Source organism: Malaclemys terrapin, chromosome 2, assembly GCF_027887155.1.
Source record: "Malaclemys terrapin pileata isolate rMalTer1 chromosome 2, rMalTer1.hap1, whole genome shotgun sequence".
NCBI classification, from domain to species: Eukaryota; Metazoa; Chordata; order Testudines; family Emydidae; genus Malaclemys; species Malaclemys terrapin.
The window spans coordinates 199,717,000-199,732,517 of record NC_071506.1 but is presented as its reverse complement, the minus strand read 5'-3'; the positions used below and the strand labels follow the sequence as shown (position 1 = coordinate 199,732,517).

The 15,518-nt window shown below is 41.4% G+C and overlaps 1 protein-coding gene across 3 annotated transcripts in view; it reads left to right on the top strand.

The window, feature by feature from the left end:
- BBS9 (Bardet-Biedl syndrome 9) overlaps positions 1-15,518 on the top strand; it is a 493,563-nt gene that overhangs the window by 263,259 nt on the left and 214,786 nt on the right. The gene's annotated exons all lie outside the window — the stretch shown is intronic.

The following is a 15,518-nucleotide window of genomic DNA, read 5'->3' as shown; positions in this document are numbered from 1 at the left end:
GCAGGATAGTTGTGATATTATGGTTGTATGGTGTCTGGATTGAGTGATGACTCAGATGTCTTATCACTACAGTTATTAAAATCCTCTTTGTTTATAAAATTACAAAGGAAAAAATTCTGTCACTATTAACTGCTTAATTTTATGACTGATAGAGGACCCTCATAAATATAATGGTCTATGGGAACCTAATCAAAGAATAAATATTTTTATGGTTCCCATGATGTTACCAAATAATGTCATAATAGGAATTTCACTGCACAAAACCACCCCTTCTCTATTATAGTCAAATTTGTGATGTTATAGTTAACATTCGCTAGGTGATGCCTTTTTGCTATCTGCTTTTGTTTTTACATTTGATATTATAGCTACCAGCTAAATTGTTTCCATACTCAACTTTTAATTAATCTCATATTACAGTTTTAATTTGGGGAAAGAGTAGGTAAAGTAGAAGGTAGTGAAGGTAGAAATAGTTATTTTTAAAATAGTTGACTATGTTATGGAATGCTGTAAACTTGAGTTAATGATCTTATTAAATTACAGAGAGAATATGGACACAGTATATGCTAAAGCAGAATAACATGAGGAAAACATGGTGGCAAAAGAAATTATTAAATGCCAAATAGTCCTATTGAAATTAATGTCAAGCTAAGTTAGAACAGAATTTCGGTGTAAGTGGGAAGAAAGAGAATAGGATCACTAATTTGACAAGAAAGCATGATAGAGGCTTTTTGTTTGTTGCAAATTTTTGTTTCTTTAACACAAGGAGCTCCACTTTGTGTAAGGGGATCCCTTCCTGACTGAAAGTTGTCAAGATTAAATATATGTTGTAAGTGAATTAATTTTGATATGTATAATTCTCTCAAGGCTAATGGTATCAGAGGGGTAGCCGTGTTAGTCTGAATCTGTAAAAAGCAACAGAGGGTCCTGTGGCACCTTTAAGACTAACAGAAGTATTGGGAGCATAAGCTTTCGTGGGTAAGAACCTCACTTCTTCAACATTTCTTGACTCCTTCAGCCAATGTTTGCTATTGTTAAAAACTTGTGGAGAACGATTTAAGCTTTTTGGACAGCAATGTTCTTTGCATAACCCATATTTTTTTAACCTATCAGGAATCGTAGCTTTGCTGTTTTCACTAATTAGCATATATATATGGACAGTCCAGACTCTCGAGATCAGTTGAACTAGAGTAAATCCGGACTAAGTCCCAGGGATGTCTCCACCCAATTTATATCTTCTATAACAACTTTTTAGAGTGGAGGTACCAAAGCTGTCATGCATAGTGTAGTGAGATAGTCTTTTCCCTTCCTGATTTTTTGCACCATTCAGTTTCTATCAACTCCTCTTTAGTCCTAGATGTTTTAAATTGCATTTCTTTTGTCCATAAGCCTATAGAGATTACTTTTTGTGGTTTTTGCAAATATTTTTCCAGCACTCCTAAGATATATAACTAGTCAGTGGCAGTTGGTAATGTGGGGTTAATTGGGCAGTGACCCAACAATTACATACCCCAGATGCTGGAATTGCTGTCAGAGCAAAGTTACTGTAGTCTTTAACATCTTTCTTGGAAGTCTTTTCTTCTTCCATTGATGGGAGCTTATTCAGGGCTCTACATAATTGTTGGCATAAAAGACACTCTAACCTGTCTCTTTTTATTTCTTTTAATGTTTCATATTTGCAGTGTTCAGCAAGACTATGAACTGCAGTAATAAAAACATCCTGGCTCCTCTTATTAAATTTGGTCCTTTCATATATAATATTCTATCTGTGTATGAAATGGGCATCCAAAGCCTCTTTCACTTTAGTTTATTCTTTCTTTTCCTCATCGGTTTGGTACATAGGCTATCAGCAGCAACCTCACCCTTGGCAAATATCAGGGAATTTATCTGGTATTCTTGTGCTTTGCCTGTTAAACCCAAAGCCACCTGGAATTGCTCAGCTCTCCGGATCCAGCAAGGTCAGCTGCAGGAGTTGCCAAAATTAAATTTCTATTACAGAGCCATGGGCTCCATTGCTGGACTGATACTGGGTTCTGTCTGCTTCATGGAGCAGCTTTCACAGGTCTCCTCCCTGATTGTCCATTTTCCCCACTTGCTCCCCACTCTGGTGGTCTCTTTGCTTTCCCAAATTCCTTCTTTAAAAAGAGGGATTCACTTACTTCTGACACCATGTTAGAGTAAGGACATAAACACAAAAAGCCATGCCTTAAGCACTAGCTACTGAACTTCTTGACTGAGAAGTTCCTACATATATTAAGCTTCCCCTCCAAGACACTATATTTTTCTTTGGTAACTATGGTGAACCAGGCACTCTAACCACTCCACATTGTGTATTTCATGTATATATGTGGCAGGAGCTCCGTAGAGGGGGAACTTCAGCACTTACTTTGAGCACTATCTGCAAATGTTAATAAATATCTGTAAATCATTCTCTTTCTACAATTAATTTGCTTCATGAGAAAATGGTACACAACAGAGGTTTGAGTAAGGTAGGCAAACATACCAAGTCAAATCAAGCGCTGAATTCACTCTGATTCTTAACTATGAATTTCATGGATACAGTTGAAAAGGACAAATTCTGTGCAGGGCAAGGAAGGAAGGATTAGTAGAACCTGTGAAATCCTGTGGTGACTTAACCTGTATTACAATACATTTTCACCTGCTGCTTCCTGCCCCGGAGGGTTTACAAACCATCCTTACCCTCTTTGGCTATCTCCTCTGGTATTTTCCAATCTATTCATCATTCATCTGCTATTCGTGCTGTGGTTGGTGGGGGAAAAAAAGTATATTTTTCCCCCACAAGTCTTCTTGGTTTTGCCTGCTTGCTATAAAATAATAATAATAATAAATAAATAAAAAAGTTTGCAGGCATCAAATTAATTTGGTATTGTCACAGGGTGCCTATGACAGGGTTGATTAAAGTAGGTCTAGTTCCCTGTGCCGGAGCAGATGCTCCTATTTGGCCAAGTAAGAGGGTGGGCCAATATCTGGCTTATAAAAGGTCAGGGAGAGACCCAGAGAGACAAACCTGGTGAATCAGAGCTGCCTGAGTAGGCATCAGGCAGGTGAAAGCTATTAGGGGAGTGTAGAAAGTCCAGGAAGGAAGCAGAAGGTGTTTCCCCGGGGAAGGCTGAAAGCAAGGGGAACAAGAGGGTTTCACTGGCTGATTTCTTCAAGCTAGAGCTTGGGCCAGAGGGCTTCAAAGGGTTGAAGGGTAGGAGTAGCAGCAGAGGGCGATGACTGCTGGCTGTAAGTTGGAGTGCTGGAGCCAAGGGTTAGAAAAAGCTGAAGACAGGGGAGCAGCAGCAGCAGCAGAGAGGGGCTTACCTGCTGACGTCTCCATGCTAGAGAGCTGGAACCAGGGGAACAGTAAGTGGGCAGAGGGGAGTGAGGGATGCTCACCTGGTTAAGATGGCCTCCCAGCAGAGAGGCTGTGGTGGTTCCTGCTATGAAGAGTAGGGTTGCACTTACATGCATGATGTACATGCATTGGCCTTTTGTAATAAATTAACCCCACAAGGGCCATTTGTACTAAGAAAAGCTGGATTGTTTGGGCGTAGGGGCGGACTCTGTACGGGGAAACTGAGGCAAGTGCACCTGTCATGCTGCTGCCTGTCAAGGGGGATCATTCCAGGCAGGACCACCCTATGTCAGATATATATGTTCATAGTTTTACAAATGTTATTACCAAAAGGGACCATTATGATCATGCAGTTTGAGCTTCTGTGTAACATAGGCCATAGAATTACACCAAGTGGTGTCTGCATCAAGCCCATAGCTTCTGGTTGAGTTAGAGCATAACTTTTAGACAGACATCCAGTTTTGATTTAAAGACTTCAAGTGATGGAGAATCCACCACATCTCTAGGAAAGATGTTCCAATGGCTCATTACCCCTCACTAAAAATAAAAGCACCTTATTTCTAATCTGATATTTGTCTGGCTTCAGTGTTCAGCCATTGGATCTTATGTCTTTGTCTGCGAGGTTAAACAGCCCTCAACTATCAGAAATCTTCTCTCTGTGTATTTACTTAATAACTGTGATCAAGTTACTTCAGTCTTCTCCTTGTTAAGCTAATTAGATTAATCTTCTTTAGTGTCTGATTGCACCTAAAGTGTAGTAACTGCTGCATGTGCAATGCACTGTGGCATTTCACAACAATTTTCATCTAGACTGCTTAGTGATATCACTGATGAACAAAAATTCTCTTTCCCAATATGTGCTTCAAAAGATCTTCATGCGTTTGCAGTCCATGACATAATCCCTTTCATTTCTATTGATTTCATTTCTTTCAAAGTAGTCAGAATAATGTCAATGGAGAATCCTGTGGATATTTTTTCTTGACTGAAAGATCTGTAGACCCAAGGTAGCATGATTTTTTATAGTATATTGCACTGCTGTTTTAAATGAACACTGGTTAAAATTAATATTAAAAACACCCAACAAATTTCCTTACCTATGTAATTAGTAACATTTTTAAAATAATTAAAACTGAAGGTACTTTAAAACATAACTTTACTCTTCACTTTTTGCATGCAGTTAGTTTACTTTTTTGCATTACATTCATCGCGGACAATGAAAACAGACTAGTCAGTTTTTCTTTCTGGCTGTCTCACACTAGCAAAGTGCTGCAGTACTTTAATTGCAAATATTACCATGGAATGTTAACATATAAATAAAATTGGATATCTTTGGCTTTGTTTGAGAAAATAAGATGGAAACATTCTCAACAATCTTGTGAATTTTGTTTCATGTCTGTTAATACACCATGGCTAAGTAGGTGCTCTCTTTCAAGAACCAAAGGCAGTAAGATCTGTTTCCAGAAGGCCATATTAGCACTCAGTAACCAAGGCACCTGTCTTCAAATGGTCTTCCCTTAAAGGCAGAAATGATTAAGGCAGCAATAGGCTACTGTTTCTTTTGTAGGGCAAATGGCAGGGATTCTTAGCCATTGCTTTAAACCCTCCTTTGGTTATTCTCTCCTCTTTTTAGGGACAGATTTTTTTCCCCAGCAAATGTTTATCTAGTAACATGTATCTATCATGCATCCCAGTGCACAAAGACAGTGTTGTCTGCCAATGAGGCCAAGGAAGAAGCCAGATGCTCCCCCCATCTCAACCTTGCTCCAGGAGATCAGGCAAACATTTTTGTTTGTTAAATGATCCCTGAGATCATAGACAAAATTACTATCACTTGTTTTCAACAAAGTGCTGCCATTTTTACAGATATGATGTGAAATTCCTTGTCTGCTGGTCAATGGAAAACATCTTTCTTAATTTTATAAATTAATAATGATGTTAGTTCTCCCTCAAGTGTCTGTACAGTTGGCAAGGAGATTGCTGTACATCGGACAACATCAACAGCCCCAGCAAGACCAAAATTCAAGGGACTTGACTCAGCAAATAAAAGTAAGAAAACTGAAGCAGTCCTTGATTGCCTGTAAGGATTCCTTGACTTTGTAAAATAATCCCTTCAGTGTTCTTCGTGTGACCTGTTGAGAGTACTGTCCTCTTTGTACTCTCACCCTTGCCCAAGTCAAAGAACTGAGATGCTGCCAGGACCATGGTATGACCTATTTCAATAATTCTGGATTCAGAGTAATAATTCTGGACTGGATCTTTCAACAAAATGAGATTTTGATATACACAGAGTCTAGGCTTTCTACCCAGGAGATGAAGCAGCAGATTCAATTTAGAAAGGGGCATAGGAGAGCCCCTGGCGACCCCTTAAGCTCCTGCGTGGCAAGAAACAAAGAAAAAGGAATCTAAATGTAGCAAAACCCACAAAACTAAGAAGTCCAAGTAACGACACAAGACCAGTTTGGCATTCTCTTTCACCTTCTCAACCGAGGAGGGCGAGACTATCAGAATCAGAACCAGGAGAGTCAGACACTGAGACAGTTTAAAACTATGGCTAAAAGGGCTATAGGGGATCTGGGAATCCAAACATATACTTACAGAGGATTAAACTGCCAACAGGTAAATGCTTCTCTGAACTCAAAGGGAGAAATAGGGATTCCCTGTGGCAGTGGAAAACGCCATGAAATGGAAATGGGAGCAACCCATTAAATCCAGATGTCTGAGTAGGCAGTGTTCCAAGTTTCACAGGTCCCAGAAACAGAGAAACTCATACATCATGCTTCCTTAAGTAGATGTTGTAGTGATGGTCCAATAAAGAATATTATAATAATAGAAGGGAAGTGATTCCCTAAGGACACCACTGCCATGAAAATAAAAGCTGTCCTGAGATGCATTGTGAGGCCTCAGGAGATCTTTTCAAGCATCCATTTCCTTCAGTTGTTTCACCAGAGTAAATATATCATGGCCCAACAGCTGTTCTCCATGTCAGGAAAATCTCACCGAGCATCACTGAACTTGTGGCCTCATTTGTGGCAGGCACACTGCTGGATGTATTAAGTTCTGCAGCAAGATCCAGAGCTACCAGGATGTATGCATGCAGACCGCTTTGACAGTGGCTGCAGAAGCCAAGCAGCACCTTACTTTAGCCAAATTTACCAGTGTAAGGCTTTGGGGGAGGAAGGGGAGGGAAGGAGATAGATGAGGTGTTAGCTGATTGCAGTGCAAGGAAGCAAAACAATATAGCTTGCAAGCCAGCTACAAAGAAGTTCAACGCACACAGATTATGCAATGAATACAACAGCTCCCTTTTGTCCATCACAATTCCGTTATCAAAAAAAAAGGACCAAGGATACAAGAGAGGCAGTCCTAGATCAGGGCATTAAGAGAGCGAAAAGTCAATCAAAATACATCCATAAAGCTTCCTCTAATCCTAAATCCATACAGTGACTGGCCAGTGAATCGCAGTAGACAGATACTCCGGATATGGAGTAGTCTGTCATGATTTCAGTCAGGATGGACGCATACTATTGCAGTTATTACCAAAGGCATACAAGGAACTTACTTAGAACTCTGCAAGGAGATACCTATAATTATCAGTATTGAAAGACCCACCTCTGTATGTCTCATACATTCACATGCACACCAGCCACTCAAAAATCTTAATCACGATTCAGTATTTGCTAGAAATAGGCCCACAAAAGCATTTCCTCCAACTGGTCTGTAGGAAGTACTAAATAAATATTCTTCATGCTCCAGCAGAAATTAGGAAATATGAAAACAGTCGTGGACCTATAAGAACAGAGCAAATACATGCCCTATCTCAGATACCTGCAATCACTTTTGACATTCATAACTAACTTAATAGCCTGGATCAACCTTAAAAGAAAAAGTCTACCTCCATGTACCACTCAGGTGGAGACATGGATGTTTTATAAAGATTGATTACAACTGGGACTAATTGTTCTCATTCTAGACTGTTTGCATCCTATTCAAAAGGCAGGCCACGTAATAATTTAGCCACAGTTATCCAAGAACATTCAGATAGCTGTGCAAGGATCCATAAAATTACTATCTAGACTGGACCTGATACATCAGGTTCCAATTTGTCATTCAGTCCCTTCATCCTTGAACAGATCACTGAAAGGGAGAGGAGAATAGAAGTATAAACCTACTCTAGAAATGTGACTAACACAGTCCTCATCTAGGAAAAAGATCTGCTGCATTATAGAGAGCATATTCTCTAATTTGGTTACCATTCGTTATATTGGTGCACAGACCACAGCACTAGCCAGAGAAAACCTACGATCTCTAATATCCATTTGTTTCTAGAAGTGGGACTTTCTGCAGGACCGTGTACCAGATATTTAATAGTTAAAGTAGCAGCTATCAACTTCATGATAAAGGCTTTATGGTACTACATGCTATCTAGCCATCCTCATATTACTCGAGTTCTAAGAAATACCTACAGTTTGCACACTTCAGAAATTATCTGATGAACTTAGTGAACTGATTTCCTCTAGAACTTAAATCTAGTTTTACATACCCCTTTTTGAGCTTACAAGATTTTTCCATCAAGATCACTAAAGTATTCCCATAAGGTATTGTTTTCCCATCAAAACCACTTTTTCGATTGGCAAAAAATAGCAACACTTGTTTAGGAGTTAGGGGCACAGTCAATGGATGGCTAGTACTAATCTTGTATGAGAGTAAGGTGGATTTAAGAATGCCACTCTGCTTCCAAGCCAAATTGATGCTCATCTTTCTGCACATTCTCAAGAGAGACTATGGCACAAACTGGATGTAAAAAGAGCACCCAAAATATATGTCAGCTGACTAGAGCCCTTCAAAAAATATCTGTCTCACTTCTTGTGTCCTTACAACTGAGATCAACGGATACAGTGGACCACAAGTTGCTCCTTAGAGGAGGAAAATACCAGAGCAAAGATACTGATAAAAAGTAAAGAACACTCCCCAGGAAAGAGTCAGTCATATGCATTTATATGCTATGTATGCTCCCCTGGATGAGAGACGTAGCGCTGCCATAGGCATTCATACACATTTTACCAAGCAGTATGAATTCATATTTATCAGCTTCAGGAGATTGTTCTTCACGCTGTGGTAGAAAAGGAGTGTTTTCCTGTTGGACAGATCATGGTTCCATTCCCTTTCTAATCTAAGACTAACTGCTGATTATATCCCAGTTGTGTAGAATTGACAAGCATATTTCTGATGGAGAAAGAAAAGTGTGACCTTACTTATACATTAATCCCACTCCACCCAGAACTCTAGGTTTTACTGTTGGAATCAGATTCCTTGAAATAGTATGAAAATAGTTACTCTTGAAGATTAGTTTACTTAATAGCTCTGCAGAGAACTCATGTGATTTAAGCAGTGTTATACCAATTCTGAGTATATTCTGGAAGGAGGGCATTAGGGGAATTCTGACTGCCTGCAGTTCAGACTAGGCCTTTTTAAGTCTCCTCTGCCATGATGCTTACAAAAAACTTGACAGTGGTTAGGTAGTTGGTAAATTGTTACCACTGATTTTTCATGATAACCTGTATTGTCTTATTATTACTGTATACTTTCCTGTCGTCTTGTAGTATTCACTTCTTGCCTCTTGTCTTATACTTAAAGTGCAAGCTCTTTGGGGAAGGGATCATCTCTTTGTTATGTGTTTTCAGAGTGAGGCACTAATCCATGACTGGGCTAGGTGCTACAGCAATACACGTAATTGACGATAATAAGTTAAGACTTCAGATCTGATTGTCTGAAAAGAAAATGTTGTCCCAATTTTCAGGTGTAGTTTTTCTCTCAGGTATAAATGAAAATGAAATAATTTTGCTGCTATGTTTGTTTAAAGAAATTTATCTGCAACCTTCTTGCTCTGTTTTGGACTATTGTGACAGGGTTTTCCCTTCTTTTTCTCTTGATTTTAGTTTGTCCTAGATGACTAGGTTTATCCTCACTTTAATATAATTGATAATGCCACTATCAACACCTATTGAGACTGAGAGTCAGAATTTAAACTAAGTAAAAGTCTATTATTCAAATTCAAGTACAAATTCTAATAGCTAAATGGTATTATGGATAATGGCCATCTGGTTTGACATCTAGATCTGATCATAGAGCAGAACTAGTGTAGCTTTCTGCTAGTGCTGCCTTTTTTTGCTATTGAGTGCGATCTGTAATTGTGTCCATGAATATGCTTTGTTCCTTCCCCCCCTTTAAACTATCAGAGATTATCCTGGTGGAACTGGAAAGCACCTACACTTGGGCCATTCAACTGTATTCACATCAAGACCTGAAGTCTGGTACGTGTACATTGGAAAGACTTAAAGAATTCTGTTGGTATGAAAGATTCTACCAGTTCCAGAGATATCCCTTATCTTTAAAATGGGGAATAAAATCGTAAAATCTTTGAAATTGGTAGAACTTTTTAAGTGTGCACACTGTATGTATATGGACTTGTTTTGAGGAAAACCCACATTTTACCACTGCAAAGAGGAAAATCCAAAAACAATATAACCATCGGGCCAATTGACTCTCAAAATAAAAGCTTTTTGTGCTGAAAAATAAAGTTTGATTATACTTATCTTAACATGACTACCAACATTATTGCTCATAAAATTCTCCAGCAATTTTTTCAAATCCAGCTACATTATTTCTAACCTTGTTTTCTAATTTCAGCATTTACTGTATTTTATTCCCATTTCCTGCATTATTTTTGTGGTTTACATTATTGACAAGCATATGGTTTATGTTGAGATTTTGCTCTTTATTTGCATTCTCTAACTAAAAAAATTCAGCTTGGGGGAGGGGGAAGCATATACATATATAACAGCCAAACTTTTAAACAAAGTGTTGATGTAGTTCTTGAGTGATAGAGATACAGTATAATGTATTTTTAATAGATATTTAATGTTATACAGTGAACTGAATAATTTGTCCATATTATAGACTTGATTGTGAATAAGCCTTTGGTACTGATAATCTGGTGGGCAAACATTTGTGCTTGAAGAGTTAAGACCGTTCCCAAAGACATGGTATCCTGTCTGTGCATTTTGTCTCAGCAGACTTTCAGGAGACAGCATTCACTTCTCAACAACAAACAAAATAATCTTCTGTTTGTATTCTTCTTTCAGTGTTACCTATCACAAGAGTAGGGGTATGCAGAACAATGTGGCTTTTTCTTCCAGAGTAAATCAGTAGCTCATTTGTCTTCATTTCTAATTTTCGGCTCTTAAAACGTCTTTGCTATAATCTGCGAGCTAAATAATGACTTTTCTTCACTTGGCATTTACATGTTTACTTTCTGTTGCATTATGTTCCACTTTTATCTAGTTAGAAAGGAGATTCAAGGAAGCCTTTTAATCAACTTAGTATTGAATTGTACAATGCTTAGTTCTATTGACCTGTCAAATAGTTTTCATGCTATATTAAAAACCCCACAAAATGCAGTGAAGAGCAAACAGTTTTCATTCAAACAGGAAATCTTTGCTATTATTTTCTGTGAGGGAAAACTGTAACAGTTGGCCAAAATTGAGTCACCTTGGCTATTACCTATGTTAAAATATAGCAAAAATAACCACAGTTAATATTTTAAACTGATATTTACTGTAATAAAGTCTGATTTTTGGACCTGATCTGGTTGTAAATTATGAATACAAATGATTGTCCTTTAAGACTGGTCATCGGTTATGTGTTGCATTTTTATTTAAAAAAATAATTAAACTAGCCAAAGTTTCTAGCTTCACAGCACAAAAAAAAATGCATTTTCTGTGGTTTTAGCTTTGGACAACCTGTGAATCTCCTGTGCTTCCCTGCCATGGAGTCTGAACTGGGGGCCAAAAGATTTTCTGCATGCTTTCCGTAGGTCAGAGTCTCCAAATGGAGAGCTAACATGCTTCATGCACACAACTTTATTGTACTTATGGAACGCTTTCTTCATCTGAGAGAGGTCTAATGACCAGGTCTACTATTATCATGTCCATCGATGTTCAGCAAAGCACTTAAGCACATATTTAAGTCCCAATTAACTCTGAAGCTCAAAGTGTATGAAGTTATATAGGTGCAGTGCTCAAGTGTTTTGCTGAACTGAGGTCTCTAGCATCAGCGCTGTTGATGATAGCTCCTTCCTATAAAGAAAATAATACTGGGTTTAAAAATTAGAAATTTAGGATGTGGCTCTGTAAATGGGCCTTAGGAGTTTCTGGCTCAAAGGAAAGAGGGAACTGCAAAACTGGGGCATACCTGAGGATGGGAATTTCATTTTATTATTGCTTATCTCTCTTGAAATAACTAAATAAATATACGGTTGTTGTTTTTTTAAAATGTATCCTTTGCTTTGTGTGGTGCCCAAATGTCTGAGGCTTGGGGCTGACCTAAACGTCATCTGGCATCCCTCTCATTCACATTGGAGAGGAACGTTTTGAGTATTGCCTCTTTAGGCCCATGTCACCAGATGCTTGTGCCCTTATGAAAAGTTCTTATGAATCTGGGAGTGGCAAGTGTAATCCTGATGGATAAATGAGGGTGGCTCAAACTATGAACCGAAAGCGTATGCAGTAGTAGGATTCTCACATAACGATGCATGTCTGAAGGGTTTTAATGATACATTTTTATGGGTAAGGTGTATGTTCCAGACCAAGAAAACTTTGGGTGCAATTAACTTTCAAAATTTCAAATAATTTCTATGGTCAAAGAAGATGAATTGTGCACTTTAAACTGAATAATACAATGCATTGTGCCAGGCATTCTAAAATAATCTTCATTCACAAATAGGGCAAATACTTCTTTTTTCCTTTCTTTCAGTCACTAAATTAGCTAGGTAAAATTAGGGTAAAATTTTCAAAAGTGCCTACATCTCATTTTCAAAAATAATTTAAGCGCAGATTTTTAAAGCTATTTAGTCTTTGTGGCACTCAGCATTGCAACACCTAAAAGACTTTTGAAAACAGGACTTAGGTTCTTAAATCACTTAGACAACTTTGAAAACGTTATCTTGAGTGTATAACCATTTTGGTGACCTTCTGTATACGAGTGTGTGTAGCATTTAGTCAAAACAGAGCCTTTGGGATGTTTGTAGGGTTAAGCTGTATTACTTTTGTTCCATTGATATCAACAGAGTTTAAAGCGCCTTAATGTCTTTTGGTTGTACTTATTTTAGACTTGCATATATTGTTTCGTTTAAAAACTTGGAAATGAAAACTTGTCTTGAAAGTAAATTTCTACATATTTTGCATCATTACAATTTTTGCCTTTCAGGAGCAAAAATCTAGCCAACACCTGAAGTATTTTATAGATGTGCATTCAGTGTCATGATTTGTGTCCTTTCAGTGTGAGGATTTAGTGCAAAGTGCTTAATAGTATATGTATGTTCACAAAGCTGGACACTTGTATGGCTTGCGCTCCAGGTACCACTTAATGAAATAAAAGGAAGCAGGGCCGGCTCCAGGCACCAGCCCACCAAGCTTGTGCTTGGGGCGGCACCTGGAGGAGGGCGGCGCAGTGTGGTGCTCGGGCTCCAGCCGCCGGGGAGAGCGGGGCCACGGCCAGGGCTCGCCGCCCTCTCCCTGGCGCTCTGGCTGCTGGGGAGAGTGGAGCCCCAGCCAGGGCTCGCCGCCCTCCCCCCGGTGCTCTGGCCGCCGGGGAGAGCGGAGCCTCGGCCACCGGGGAGAGCGGAGCCCCGGCCGGGCACTCCGCCCTCCTCCAAGGGCTCCGGCTGCCCTTCCCCCGGCCGCCGGGGAGAGCGGAGCCCCAGCCAGGGCTCGCCGCCCTTCCCCCGGGGCTCCGGCCACCCACCCCTGTCACGCTCGGGCGAGGGGGCGGCCGGGGGCTTTTTTGCCTGGGGCGGCAAAAAAGCCAGATCTTCCTTTCAGGGCCGGTATTGTAATTTCTGGGAGGTTTATAGCTATCTCTTGTAATCTGCTGTATCAACCTGATTGTCCACCATTAAAATTTTTCTTTAAGATTGTCTTGTATCCTGTGCCCGAAAGTCTTTGGTTTGAGCAACCGCTATTTCAAATGATCAATGAAAACACACTCTGTCTCTAAAGGAGATCATTAGTAACTGTGGGCTGAGCTTGGCTGTGTCAATGCTGATTAGGATAGTCTGAATGATGTTAATAAAGTTGAAACCTTTAGATCCAATGTGGAGCACTGGTAAAAACAAATAGTTAAATACAGCATTAAATAGTATGGGACGGGTGGTTTATTGTTACTGTTTATTTATGGTTGTCTGCATAAACTCAGCTGAAACTCTTAAATCCAGTTAGCCACTTTTTTGATAACCACCTTTAAGATTAGCAATTAAAAGCAACACATATAGGTTCTTTTAATTTTCATGTTAAATGTATGTAGTCTGGATAGTAAATAAAGTATCTTTATTAGGAGGCTTTTTGATAAAAGTCGTATGAGACATGCTGGGTCATCATATCCAGGGCCGCTGCAAGGATATTTTGTGCCCTAGGCGAAACTTCCACCTTGCGCCTTCCACCCCTCCCCCTGGGGCATCGCTTATTATAAACTTTCGAAAATGAATACTACATAATATGGCATTGTTCGTTAGAATGAATACATATTCGGCTTGAAAATTTATTAATTTCATTATTTAGACTACACATTTAATGAAAATAAATGAATAACCTGACAGGGTGTGGGGCTGGCTGGCTTGGGGCAGAGGGTGAGGCAGGGGTTGGCTGGAGACAGGGGTGTGTGGGGCTGGCTGCATGCAGGGCAGGGGGTGTGGGACCGGCTGAAGGCAGGGTGGCAGGTACCAGGGCAGGGCAGGGCAGGAAATGTGGAGCTGGTTGGAGATGAGGTGCGGGGTTGGCTGGAGACGGGTGTGTGGGGCTGGCTGGCTTCGGGCACGGGGGTGCGGCAGGGGTTGGCTGGAGACAGGGGTGTGTGGGGCTGGCTGGCTTCGGGTAGGGCAGGGGAGGTGGGGTGCGGGGTTGGCTGGAGACGGGTGTGTGGGGCTGGCTGGCTTTGGGTACGGGGCTGTGGCAGGGGCTGGCTGGAGAAAGGGGGGTGCGGGGCTGGCTGGCTGGCTTTGGGCAGGGCAGGGGATGCGGAGCTGGTTGGAGATGGGGTTTGGGGTTGGCTGGAGACAGGGGATGTGGGGCTGGATGGCTTCAGGGAGGGGGGTGCTGCAGGGGTTGGCTGGAGGCAGGGGGTGTGGGACCGGCTGAGGGCAGGGTGGCAGGTACCAGAGCCATCCCTAGATATTCTGGGGCCCTATGTAGCCCTCCCCATGGGAGGGGTGCCCCAGGCCTGCGGGGGAGGGTGGCTTTCCTGGGGGGGGCCTGGCTTCTGAGGGGGTGGGGCTGGCTTGGAGGGCGGGGGGAACCACCCCCCAGCACTCACCAGCGGCAGGGCTGGGGCCGGGTCTCTGTACTTCCTGCCGCTGGTGAGTGCAGCCCCGGCCCTGCTGCAGAGCTCAGGGGAGTGGGGGCAGGGCAGGGCTGAGTAGGGGTGGGACCCTGGGGAAGAGCCAGAGTAGCAGGGAGCAGCGCAGCACCTGCGGCGGCCAGAGGAGGAATGACATCACTTCCCGGCCAGCCGGCCGGCCAGAGCTGATCAAAGCCACAGCGCCCCCTCGCACAGCGGCAGGAAGAGGGTTACACATTGAGCTGGCTCCGGGTGAGCATCCCAGACATTTTGGGCATCGCTTTTTGGCTCCCTCAAATCTTGGCGCCCTAGGCGGCTGCCTAGTTTGCCTAATGGATGCACCGGCCCTGATCATATCTCCTTCAATCTGTCACTTATCAACTGGATCTCGTCTGTGTGGATGCAGGAGGCAGTTCAGCCCTATTGTTAGGGAAACTCTGGGGCACAACCATGCTTCTCACTTCCATGTGCCAGAAATTCTGCCTCATTAAACTCAACAGGAGCTGTTGGGTGCTAAGTGCTTTTGAAAGTTAGGCCAATTTACGAGCTTTGAACGTAAGGTGCTTTCATAAGCCTCAGTCTTGGTCCATATAGAAACTCTGTATGATGTAGCTGAACAGCTTCTACGCTGCAACTCCAGCACAGCAGCTACCTAACTTCCTCTCGTAGCACTGAATACATTATAGTGATCTGTGAGTAATGTCTATAGAGGGAGGGGGCATCTAGGAGTGTTTGAACGTTGATAATCATGGATAACAGAGGTTTGAAATGT